Source organism: Cherax quadricarinatus, chromosome 9 (genome assembly GCF_038502225.1).
Source record: "Cherax quadricarinatus isolate ZL_2023a chromosome 9, ASM3850222v1, whole genome shotgun sequence".
Classification (NCBI taxonomy): Eukaryota; Metazoa; Arthropoda; class Malacostraca; order Decapoda; family Parastacidae; genus Cherax; species Cherax quadricarinatus.
The window spans coordinates 1,064,037-1,074,091 of NC_091300.1; positions in this window are offsets into that span (position 1 = coordinate 1,064,037).

Here is a 10,055-nt window from a genome sequence, read left to right on the forward strand (position 1 = left end):
TTGCAGGAATCAGGGATCAGATGACAATGGTACTGGTAGGGAGGAATGGATGGAGGAACAGTGGAAAAGGATAGAGCAAGAATGGGAGAGAAAATTAGGAGAGCTTTCTGAAAAAATGGAGAAAGAGCTCTCTGTGAAATGGGAAAAGAGGTTGGAGAAGGAGACGAAGAATTGGGAGGCACAAGTCGAAACTGCAGTAGCCAGGGTAAAGGTCCTAGAATTTGAGGTAAACAGACTGAAGCAAGTCTCAGGGGTAGTGACCAGAGAAGACACCATACGATGATGAGAGGCTGAACAGGAAGGAAGGAGATATGAATTATGCTAAGGTCATATCAGCCTGCAAAGAACGGCCAGGGAGTGGAACGGAAGAGCAGATGGGTGCAGTGGCTATCAAGAGCCACTGGAAAAATCAAGGGAGAAAATGACCACATACAGACAGGAACCAGAGTCACAGAGGGAGAGGCAATGGGAGGAGGAAAGGGCAAAATCAGTGATTATCCATGGGCTTCGGGAGAGAGAAAAGGACACACACTGAAAGACGGCAGGAAGAAAGAAAGGAGATTGAGAAAATCATCATGGAAATAGGGGGAGAAGACATGGATGAGATTGTAAATTTTCAGAGAATAGGGGGGTACTTGAAGGGGAGAAACCGACCGATCAAGCTGATTCTCAGGACAGAAACAGTGCGGAACAGGATCCTCCAAGAGAAACCATGGTTGTAAAGTTCGGAAGAGTACAAGAAGGTGTTCCTAGACAGAGACAGAACACAGAGAGAAAGCAGCTGAGGGAGACGACAAAAAGGCGAAAGGAGCTAGGAAAGGAGAAAAGGATGGAACCAGCAGAGGTCAGTCAGAGCAGAACAGAGCAGCAAGGGCAAGCACACACACAACTATCCTCAGAACCCCACAACCTATCACACCATCCCAACACACAATACAATCCATACCCACAGCTTCCACCCAACCCCCAACCATAGAATCCCACAGTATGCTACCAGGTCTCCCACCCCCACAGGCCCCCCAAACCACAGTGTTGGAAAGGAAACTGAAGGTATGGTACACAAACGCTGATGGAATAACAAACAAGTGGGAGGAGTGGCACGAAAGAGTCAAAGAGGCATCACCAGACATCATAGCGATCACAGAAACCAAGCTTACAGGAATGATAACAGATGCCATCTTTCCAGCGGGATAACAGATCCTGAGAAAAGACAGAAGGAACAGGGGGGTGGAGGAGTGGCATTGCTGATCAAACACCGATGGAATTTTGATGAGCTGGAGAGAGGAGACAGTGGAGAAGTGATTACATAGCGGGAACGCTTCACTCTGGTGGTCCCAAGGTGATAATTGCAGTGATGTATAACCCACCACAGAACAGCAGGAGGCCAAGGCAAGAGTATGACGAGAGCAATAGAGCAATGGTTGACACACTGGTTGCAGTGCCCAGAAGAGCTCATGCATGCAGGGCAAAGCTCCTGCTGATCATGGGCGACTTTAACCACAAGGAGATCGAATGGGAGAACTTGGAGCCACATGGGGGCCAAGATACATGGAGGGCTAAGATGATGGAGGTGGTACTGGAAAACTTCATGTATCAACATGTAAGGCACACTACAAGAGAGAGAGGAGAGGATGAACCAGCAAGAATGGACTTAGTATTCACCTTGAGTAGTGCAGATATTGAGGACATCACATATGAAAGACCCCTTGGGGGCCAGCTATCATGTGGTTTTGAGCTTCGAATACACAGTAGAGCTACAAGTGGAGGGGGAAGCAGGAAGGCCAGGACAAATGAAACCAAACTACAGGAAAGGGGACTAAACAGGAATGAGGAACTTCCTGAATGAGGTTCAGTGGGACAGAGAACTGGCAGGGAAGCCAGTTAATGAGATGATGGAATATGTAGCAACAATGTGCAAGGAGGCTGAGGAGAGATTTGTACCCAAGGGTAACAGGAATAATGAAAAAGCCAGGATGAGCCCATGGTTCACCCAAAGATGCAAGGAGGCAAAAACCAAGTGTGCTAGGGAATGGAAGAAATATAGAAGGCAAAGGACCCAGGAGAATAAGGAGAGCAGTCGCAGAGCCAGAAACGAATATGCACAGATAAGAAGGGAGGCCCAATGTCAATATGAAAACGACATAGCAGCAAAAGCCAAATCTGACCCAAAGCTGTTATACAGCCACATCAGGAAGAAAACAACCGTTAAGGGCCAGGTAATCAGGCTAAGGAAGGAAGGAGGAGAGACAACAAGAAATGACCGTGAAGTATGTGAGGAACTCAACAAGAGATTCAAAGAAGTGTTCACAGAGGAGACAGAAGGGGCTCCAGAAAGACGGAGAGGTAGGGTACACCACCATGTGCTGGACACAGTACACACAACCGAGGAAGAAGTGAAGAGGCTTCTGAGTGAGCTAGATACCTCAAAGGCAATGGGGCCAGATAACATCTCTCCATGGGTCCTGAGAGATGGAGCAGAGGCACTATGTGTACCCCTAACAATAATATTCAATACATCTATCGAAACAGGGAGAGTGCCTGAGGCATGGAAGACAGCAAATGTGGTCCCAATCTTTAAAAAAGGAGACAGACATGAAGCACTAAACTACAGACCAGTGTCACTGACATGTATAGCATGCAAAATCATGGAAAAGATTGTCAGGAGAAGAATGGTGGAACATCTAGAAAGGAATGATCTCATCACCAGCAGCCAACATGGTTTCAGAGATGGGAAATCCTGTGTCACAAACCTACTGGAGTTCTATGACATGGTGACAGCAGCAAGATAAGAGAGAGAGGGGTGGGTGGATTGCATTTTCTTGGACTGCAAGAAGGCATTTGACACAGTACCACACAAGAGATTAGTGCAAAAACTGGAGGACCAAGTAGGGATAACAGGGAAGGCACTGCAATGGATCAGGGAATAATTGTCAGGAAGACAGCAGCGAGTAATGGTACGTGGCGAGGTGTCAGAGTGGGCACCTGTGACCAGCGGGGTCCCACAGGGGTCAGTCCTAGGACCAGTGCTGTTTCTGGTATTTGTGAACGACATGACGGAAGGAATAAACTCCGAGGTGTCCCTGTTTGCAGATGACGTGAAGTTGATGAGAAGAGTTCATTCGATCGAAGACCAGGCAGAAATACAAAGGGATCTGGACAAGCTGCAGACCTGGTCCAGCAACTGGCTCCTGGAGTTCAATCCCACTAAGTGCAAAGTCATGAGGATTGGGGAAGGGCAAAGAAGACCGCAGACGGAGTACAGTCTAGGGGGCCAGAGACTACAAACATCACTCAAGGAAAAAGATCTTGGGGTGAGTATAACACCAGGCACATCTCCTGAAGCGCACATCAACCAAATAACTACCGCAGCATATGGGCGCCTGGCAAACCTCAGAACAGCATTCCGACATCTTAATAAGGAATCGTTCAGGACCCTGTACACCGTGTACGTTAGGCCTATATTAGAGTATGCGGCACCAGTTTGGAACCCACACCTAGCCAAGCATGTAAAGAAACTAGAGAAAGTGCAAAGGTTTGCAACAAGCCTAGCCCCAGAGTTAAGAGGTATGTCCTATGAGGAGAGGTTAAGGGAAATCAACCTGACGACACTGGAGGACAGAAGAGATAGGGGGGACATGATAACGACTTACAAAATACTGAGAGGAATTGACAAGGTGGACAAAGACAGGATGTTCCGGAGATTGGACACAGTTGGAAGCTGAAGACACAGATGAATCAAAGGGATGTTAGGAAGTATTTCTTCAACCACACAGAGTAGTCAGGAAGTGGAATAGTTTGGGAAGCGATGTAGTGGAGGCAGGATCCATACATAGCTTTAAGCAGAGGTACGATAAAGCTCATGGTTCAGGGAGAGTGACCTAGTAGCAACCAGTGAAGAGGCGGGGCCAGGAGCTTGGACTCGACCCCTGCAACCTCAACTAGGTGAGTACAACTAGGTGAGTACACACACACACACACACACACACACACACACACACACACCTACCTCTCACTAGGCACCCCTTTCACTTGTACCTACCTCGCTAACACACCCTATCACTTGCACTAACCTCGCTAACACACCCTCTCACTTGCACTTACCTTGCTACCACACCCTCTCACTTGCACTTACCTCGCTACCACACCCTCTCACTTGCACCTACCTCGGTACCACACCCTCTCACTTGCACCTACCTCGGTACCACACCCTCTCACTTGCACCTACCTCAGTACCACACCCTCTCACTTGCACCTACCTCGCTACCACACCCTCTAACTTGCACTTACCTCACTACCACACCCTCTCACTTGCACCTACCTCGCTACCACACCCTCTCACTTGCACCTACCTCGCTACCACACCCTCTCACTTGCACCTACCTCGCTACCACACCCTCTCACTTGCACCTACCTCGGTACCACACCCTCTCACTTGCACCTACCTCGGTACCACACCCTCTCACTTGCACCTACCTAGGTACCACACCCTCTCACTTGCACCTACCTAGGTACCACACCCTCTCACTTGCACCTACCTCGCTACCACACCCTCTCACTTGCACCTACCTCGCTACCACACCCTCTCACTTGCACCTACCTCGGTACCACACCCTCTCACTTGCACCTACCTCGCTACCCCACCCTTTTACTTGCACCTACCTCAATACCACACCCTCTCACTTACACCTACCTCGGTACCACACCCTCTCACTTGCACCTACCTCGGTACCACACCCTCTCACTTGCACCTACCTCGGTACCACACCCTCTCACTTGCACCTACCTCGGTACCACACCCTCACACTTGCACCTACCTCGGTACCACACCCTCTCACTTGCACCTACCTCGCTACCACACCCTCTCACTTGCACCTACCTCGCTACCACACCCTCTCACTTGCACCTACCTCGCTACCACACCCTCTCACTTGCACCTACCTCGCTACCACACCCTCTCACTTGCACCTACCTCGCTACCACACCCTCTCACTTGCACCTACCTCGCTACCACACCCTCTCACTTGCACCTACCTCGCTACCACACCCTCTCACTTGCACCTACCTCGCTACCACACCCTCTCACTTGCACCTACCTCGCTACCACACCCTCTCACTTGCACCTACCTCGCTACCACACCCTCTCACTTGCACCTACCTCGCTACCACACCCTCTCACTTGCACCTACCTCGCTACCACACCCTCTCACTTGCACCTACCTCGCTACCACACCCTCTCACTTGCACCTACCTCAGTACCACACCCTCTCACTTGCACCTACCTCGCTACCACACCCTCTAACTTGCACTTACCTCACTACCACACCCTCTCACTTGCACCTACCTCGCTACCACACCCTCTCACTTGCACCTACCTCGGTATCACACCCTCTCACTTGCACCTACCTCGGTACCACACCCTCTCACTTGCACCTACCTAGGTACCACACCCTCTCACTTGCACCTACCTAGGTACCACACCCTCTCACTTGCACCTACCTCGCTACCACACCCTCTCACTTGCACCTACCTCGCTACCACACCCTCTCACTTGCACCTACCTCGGTACCACACCCTCTCACTTGCACCTACCTCGCTACCCCACCCTTTTACTTGCACCTACCTCAATACCACACCCTCTCACTTACACCTACCTCGGTACCACACCCTCTCACTTGCACCTACCTCGGTACCACACCCTCTCACTTGCACCTACCTCGGTACCACACCCTCTCACTTGCACCTACCTCGGTACCACACCCTCACACTTGCACCTACCTCGGTACCACACCCTCTCACTTGCACCTACCTCGCTACCACACCCTCTCACTTGCACCTACCTCGCTACCACACCCTCTCACTTGCACCTACCTAGGTACCACACCCTCTCACTTGCACCTACCTCGCTACCACACCCTCTCACTTGCACCTACCTCGCTACCACACCCTCTCACTTGCACCTACCTCGCTACCACACCCTCTCACTTGCACCTACCTCGCTACCACACCCTCTCACTTGCACCTACCTCGCTACCACACCCTCTCACTTGCACCTACCTCGCTACCACACCCTCTCACTTGCACCTACCTCGCTACCACACCCTCTCACTTGCACCTACCTCGCTACCACACCCTCTCACTTGCACCTACCTCGCTACCACACCCTCTTACTTGCACCTACCTTGCTACCACACCCTCTCACTTGCACCTACCTCGCTACCACACCCTCTCACTTGCACCTACCTCGCTACCACACCCTCTCACTTGCACCTACCTCGCTACCACACCCTCTCACTTGCACCTACCTCGCTACCACACCCTCTCACTTGCACCTACCTCGCTACCACACCCTCTCACTTGCACCTACCTCGCTACCACACCCTCTCACTTGCACCTACCTCGCTACCACACCCTCTCCCTTGCACTTACCTCGCTACCACACCCTCTCACTTGCACCTACCTCGCTACCACACCCTCTCACTTGCACCTACCTCGCTACCACACCCTCTCACTTGCACCTACCTCGCTACCACACCCTCTCACTTGCACCTACCTCGCTACCACACCCTCTCACTTGCACCTACCTCGCTACCACACCCTCTCACTTGCACCTACCTCGCTACCACACCCTCTCACTTGCACCTACCTCGCTACCACACCCTCTCACTTGCACCTACCTCGCTACCACACCCTCTCACTTGCACCTACCTCGCTACCACACCCTCTCACTTGCACCTACCTCGCTACCACACCCTCTCACTTGCACCTACCTCGCTACCACACCCTCTCACTTGCACCTACCTCGCTACCACACCCTCTCACTTGCACCTACCTCGCTACCACACCCTCTCCCTTGCACTTACCTGGCTACCACACCCTCTCACATGCACCTACCTCGCTGCCACACCCTCTCACTTGCACCTACCTCGCTACCCCACCCTCTCACTTGCACCTACCTCGGTACCATCCCCTCTCACTTAACGCCCCGGGGTAGATTGGTAGATACTAATTATGCAAAGAGGTGATGCCATCCTGTTACATGAATGTGAAAGCTCTCGCTTCACACGGCGAGGGTCTCGGTTTGATTCCCAGCGAGGGTAGAAACATTAGGCGTGTTTCTTTACACCGGTTGTCTACGTTCACCTATCAGTAAAATGGGTACCTGGGTGTTAGTCGACTAGTGTGGGTCGCATCCTGGGACAAAACTGACCTAATTTGCCCGAAATGCTCTGCATAATAAGCGGCTTTCTATATAGTAGTATGTCATTGATGTCAGCTAGGCCTGCCTGGAGTCTACCTGGAGGGTATCCCGGAGATCAACGCCCCCGCGGCCCGGTCCACGACCAGGCCTCCCGGTGGATCAGGGCCTGATGAACCAGGCTGTTACTGCTGGCCACACGTAGCCCAACGTACGAACCACAGCCCGGCGGATCCGGCACCGACTCCAAGTATCAGTCCAGCTCCCTCTTGAAGGCAGCCAGGGGCCTATTGGTAATTCCCCTTATGCAGAGTGAGACCAAGTACATGTAGTAAATCGAGATATTATTATAAGAAAGGCCTATTAAAAGCTTTGCACTGCAGTAGGAGTGCTGACCTTTTCCTTGTTCAACGAACACACAAGATGGCAGGTAAACCTTACCAACTTCCACCTACACTAAGTATACACTTACCTTTACCATCCTGTTAAGCTATATAGTCCTGCAATCCGTAATATTCTTCGTCTTCAATTTAAAAGTCCTAGTGTGAGAGCTGGTCCCCGGGGCGATCACATCCACCAACATATAATAACACACGTCATCCTAACTACACATATTACGCTAAATACATAACTTACATTGCTATACATAAATATAATATTATATTACAACAACTCGTATTTAACAACGCTTAATGGCATTTTCATCAGTGGTACTTAATGTTATGTAATTGCACTGTCCTAAATAATGGCCTTTAAATGGTGTTTAATAACATATAACAGAACATAATGGCATGGAACAGTGTGTAAAAGTTTGTAATAATATATATTTTTTTTCCAGGAAAGAACACAAACCAGAACGAGAGATTTAAGGCAGACGGGACTACGGAAGATAATCCCGGCGGGAATCATGGTGTAAGACTGGACATGATAACTAGCCAGGGCTGAGGACACACACCACACAGCACCAACTTCACAAACCAGTCTGTCAGTGTTTGTGGATGATGTAAAATTACTAAGAAGATAATCGGAGAGGACAGTGAAACACTACAATGTTCTGATTTTCTCTTAACTGATTCGCCCCAGAAAAACTACCTGACACGGGGTCTTGAATCCTGATCATCTGATGACCCGCTCATTATGAGAACCTTTAATACTATGTCAGTGGTTCAATAGGTACAATCTTGAAAACTCAAAATTACTGAAGAGTCATTTAGTGTCTGTGATGGAGCACTTGGCTCTCTCACCAGTGATGTGCAGCTGCTGAGACGGAAGACACATCTAAACTCAAATATTTTTGGATGGGGATTGTTGTATGGGGTTGATATTCCGTGGAAGTGGGCATAAACATCCCGCGAGAGACGACAATGTTGGCTGGTTCCTGGTACAGCTGTGGTGGAAGTAGCAGACTTCTTAGTGGGACTGTCACCATGCAGTCAGGAAAATGGTTACTTGAATTCGAGCTTGGCAAGCGCATTGTAAAGAATAAAAAGGCTCAGTACCGTGACTGGAACAATACATAAATAACCCGCACATAGGAGACAAACTTGTAACGACGTTTCGGTCAGACGTGGATCATTAACTAGTGTGACTCGTTAATGGTCCAAGTGCGACCGAAAAGTCGTCATAAGTTTCTCTCTCCTATGTGCGCGTTATCCGAGTATTGCATTGTACAAGAATAGGGAAAGAGGTGAAACTGGCTAGAAAATATAACCTGTAAGTTGCAAAGCTACAGATAACACAAAGGTACGAACATAAGCATTACACTAAGCATATCCCGATAAGAAAAGATAAATAAATTGACTTCAGTGACATGTAAAATCAGCTAATTTGAGAACCGCTCTTAGGAACCCTAAAGGTTAATTGAGAGGATGATGCACTTCTTGCGTTAGGACTATCTTTCAATATATGGTGGCATATAAACAAATTAGAGAAGACCCAAAACTTTGAAACAAGATCTGCACCAGACCTGAAGAAAATGAACCACGAGAACATAACCTTACAACTTTTGAAGACGAAGCAACGAGTGACAAGTAGATGATTAAGACATGACACAGTGTAAAACTTTATTATAACAACGTTTAGCTCAAACAGAGCTTTTTCAAGTTTTATAAATAAAGCTGTCCTCGCGTCTATCATTGGCAACTCTTGAGAAAACCAGAGACGTATGGACATGATATACAAAATGCTAAGGGAAATAGAGTGGACAGGGACAGGTTGAAGTGGTTCGCCGGTATGATCCTGGCCCGGATTTTATTTTTTTTTTTTCATGATAGGAACAGGTTTTTTGAGGTGAGGTGAGAGGAGAGGAAGTCAAGGGACACATCAAATAAAGCCACGAGGACGTTTGTAAACATTATATCAGTCTCATCGTGGTAAGAGGAACGCACTAGAGAAGGTAGATGGCAAACAATTTCGGGAGGCCACAAATCACTTACAGTTTTTACTGATAGGTTGGGCCAGGAGCTGTGCCTCGACACCCACAAACACAACTAGGCGAGTACAACTAGATGAGTACCAGGCTACCTCTGGGACGACCATATCGCTCCCCATCTTATCATATCACGCCACACACACACCGCCCCTCTCTCTAACCCTCAAGACTATCTCACCCTCTCCCCCTCAAGACTCACTCGCTCAACTGACCCTCAGCATTCCTTCACTCAGCTCAGAGTTTTTTCACTGAAACACACCTCAATAGAGAGTAGTCAGAGAGTTCAATCGAGGTCACACAAAAATACAAACCCAGCAACAATGGCTTTAATAAGACAGGTTGGTTCAACCACTACAGATTAATATAATCACAGACCAGAAGCAACAATGACCTCCCCATACTTACTCCATTGTCATACCCTATCCTTGC